Raw genomic sequence first — 4110 nt, 5'->3', positions numbered from 1 at the left:
ATATATATATATATATATATATATACATATACATATACATATGTATATGTATTTATATTTAGATATGTATGTATATGTTTATATGATTCAATGTCTGCATCTAATTAATGGAGAACTGATTGGGCCATAAAAGTTGTATTTGATGAGTTAGATCTATTGTTTTCTTTTCATATCATATCGTAAAAACGACAAACATTGCGCAGATAAACATTTGCATTGGATTTCATAATCATCTCTAATAAATTAGTTTTAATGATTTCTATATTTATTTTATCGACCTCTTAATGATAACAGCAGCACAACGCTTTAAAAGGAAGACATCCATCCGCACAGATACAGTAACAGACAACAATGATGATGATGATGATGATGATGAACATATTAATAATATTAATAATAATAATAATAATAATAATAAGAATGATGAAACTGAAAAATACAGTCTGGATACACAGCACAGAAATGGTACTCACTGGAGACTGTGTGAAACGTACGATCTGGGCGCAGCACAGAAATAGTACAAACATGAAGCAATGGGCGTCACTGAGAACAATGAATATAAGATCCTGTAGAGTTTTGCAATCCAGTGAGACACCCTACCCTATTCAATGCTCGGAGACCAGACATTGTTGTGGTGCCTAAAAGAAAAAAAAAAGGAAATCAACATCATAGATATTGCCATATCTGGCGACGCATGCGGAGAGGACAAAGTATTGGAAAAAATAGAGAAATACAGTGCTAAAAGACGAAAATGCAAGAATAAGGATGATGAACAATACACTATTGTCCCCAAAGAATTCCTCTCAACACATGGACATGATGCTCCCCAACTACTTCTGCTCGTGATCAGAGATGCACATATTATTAGACACTGAGGGATATGCTGTGGATATGATGTGGTGGCGATCGTAGTGGTACTGTTGTTTATCATGGAGCTTAGCAATAAGTTTCAAGTCGGAGGCGGCGAGCTGGCAGAAGTGTTAGGACGCCGGCCGAAATGCTTAGTGGTATTTCGTCTGCCGCTACGTTCTGAGTTCAAATTCTGCCGAGGTCGACTTTGCCTTTCATCTTTTCGGGGTCGATGAAATAAGTGCCAGTTACGCACTGGTGTCGATATAATCGACTTAATTCGTTTGTCTCTCCTTGTTTGTCCCCTGTATGTCTATCCCCTTGTGGGCCATAAAGAAATAAGAAACGTTAGTACGCCGGGTGAAATGCTTGGTGGTATTTCGTCCGTGGTATTTCGTACTGTTTGAATTCAAATTCCACCGAGGTCGATTTTGCCTTTCATCCTTTTATATCAAGACAAAACAATATGCATTACAATAGTTTCAATCAATTAATATCAGAAGCCATGAAAGTCACTGCCTGGAACTTCATCAGGGCTTTTATAATAACAATAATAATAATAATAATAATAATAATAATTATTATTTTTATTATTATTATTGTTATTATTATTATTATTATTATTATTATTATTATTATTATTATTACTCTGTCCTCAATCTTTTGAGAGCTTTTCCAACGCTCAGTCCCGAAAGTATGAAAGGCAAGATATACGGCTGCAGATTTTGAACTTAGTCCGGAGAAATGCCTCTAAGCATTCTAACCGACGCGGTAATGATTCACCTTACTCGAAGCCTTACCACAACATAAATAATAAAACTAATCACTTCAAATGACAGCAGAACCTCTCATGTCGACAGCCAGCTTAACATGACTGAATTCCGGTTCGGAAGCAAATCCTTAGAAATGTGACCAAGTCAAAATACACTGACACTAACAAACACTTCAGTTCTAATTGATTCTAGCGTTTCCATGACAATAGTTCGCAATATTAAATTATAATATCGATTTCAAATATTTTTAACATGCTAAAACATTTTAAGGAAGCTATAGAGAGTCTTGTGTCCAGGGTACTTTGAATTGTGTCCGGTTCTGCGTTGCACGTCTTTGAAGAATGCGGAACTACATCTTAGCCACTTTTGTACCAAGGGGTATTCTAACTTGTAGTAGTAGAGCCGGGTAAGGACCTAGCTACAGTTTACTTGGCATTTTACTACTCGAACTAGAGAATCCTTAAAATCATATTATGCAGCGTGGTAGATGAGAAGTGCTTCGGATAATATAATTATTATAATTGTATATTTGTATATTTGTACCTGAGAGTCACTTTAATGGAATGCGCTGCTCTCTCATTCAATAATAATAATGATAATTTCAAATTTTGCCACGAGGCTACCAATTCTGGGGAGGGGAAGTGTCGATCACATCGACTCCAGTGTTCAACTGGTACTTATTTTATTGAGCGGAATAATAATAATAATCATTATATCGATCTCAGTACGTACCTAGTACTCGTTTCTTCGACCCTGGAGGAATTTGAACTCAGAACTTAAAGATGGAAGAAATACCGCAAAGCATTTACCCGGTGTTAGTCCAAACCTGTGCCAAATGAATATAATAATAAACGCTAAAATCAATCGTAGGAAAAAAGCATTTACCTGTCTTGGACCGAAGATCGAGGACAACACTCATAATGCACGGAATATTCCATTTCAAGTGCGATATTGAAAGGCTGTATCGAACCAGGAACAGAGGTGTGTGTGTAGGTTGGGGGATATTCACCCTTGAAATTCGTATATGTTGAGAAGAAAATAGCTTGGAGTTGAATATCAAGAACGATATAGGAACTTTGCTGGTGTATAAAGTGTACGTGGTGTAGTTAGGAGGGATATTTCCGTGGCGATAGTGGAATACGGAATAAAAGAGCGTAAGGAAGACGAAAGAAAATGGTAGGGGAAAATACATATGCGGCAATTTGCGAGTGGCCTGAGTAGGAATACAGATGTGAATGAAATTTGGCACTCGCTAAGGAGCCCTTATCTACGTTGCGCAAGATTGAGCACTAATGACAAATTACACGCTATGCATGATTGACAATACAGTAGGACGTGACAAGTGCAGTATTTGCAGTGATAAAGGTGAGACTATGCCATATTGTCAATGAAGTGATGAAGTTGGTCCCAAGAGAATGCATGCAAAAGACGTCACGATAATGTTGCAAGAATGATTCATTAGGGGCTGTGTGACATTTATGGATTTAATCGAGCAAAGACGTTGCGTAGGCGAACCCCAGAGTAATCGGGAATGTCAAGACAAAGATATTGTGGGGCGTAATAATCCAATTTGATCAGGAAATTTAACAACGATTTCCGGATATAATGGTTGTGAATAAAGAGGTAAAACAGGCAACTGTTTAATCAAAGATATTGCAAGCTCTGATGATGAGAGAGCATCGGAAAAAGAAGAGAAGCGCGTTAGATATAATAATGTGAAGTGAGAGATAAAAAAAAAAAAACTAAAACAAAACACTGGTTTTTGCAGATTGTGAATTTTGTACTTTTTGGGTGGAGACTTGGAAATTATAAGTACCAAACTTACAAATTGGATTCTAAAATGAAGACAAATTATCTACAGAAATTGTCGTTGCTTGGAACTACAAGAATCTCCCGCAAAGTTCACGAAATCACAACAAAGAATGTTTCTTTGGTGCATTAGTTGTGGACAGCTGAAATTTTGTTCCATATACCAGCGGTGAAAAATTCATTAATCAAAATGATGAGTGAATATTGTCGAAATAAGCTAAACAACTAATTGGATTAGGGAAATTTTATAATCTTGTCATATAGAATACACGTTCGTCCCATTAGTGCGACTTAATTAAAAAAGACAGCTTTGTAGTCTCCACCAGATTATATTTCAAAGCCGGGCTCGCCAGACATGTATTATTCATCAGATCAAAACTTGAGATAATCTTCAATATTCGTTTAAAATGAGAATGTCTGCAGATATATCATTCACCTGCTTTAATAAAATGCGAGAGGACAGTTGCACGTACTTTTATATACATACGTACTTACCTACTTACATATATGTATATGTATACATACTTTTATATATATATATGTATATACACATACATATATACATATATACATATATATTTATATATATATACACACATGCATATATATATATGCATATATGCACATATATGTATGTATATATATATATATATATATATATATATATATATATATATAT

This window comes from Octopus bimaculoides, chromosome 25 (genome assembly GCF_001194135.2).
Source record: "Octopus bimaculoides isolate UCB-OBI-ISO-001 chromosome 25, ASM119413v2, whole genome shotgun sequence".
Classification (NCBI taxonomy): Eukaryota; Metazoa; Mollusca; class Cephalopoda; order Octopoda; family Octopodidae; genus Octopus; species Octopus bimaculoides.
The sequence above is the reverse complement of the archived record's forward strand: the minus strand, read 5'-3'. Positions refer to the sequence as shown.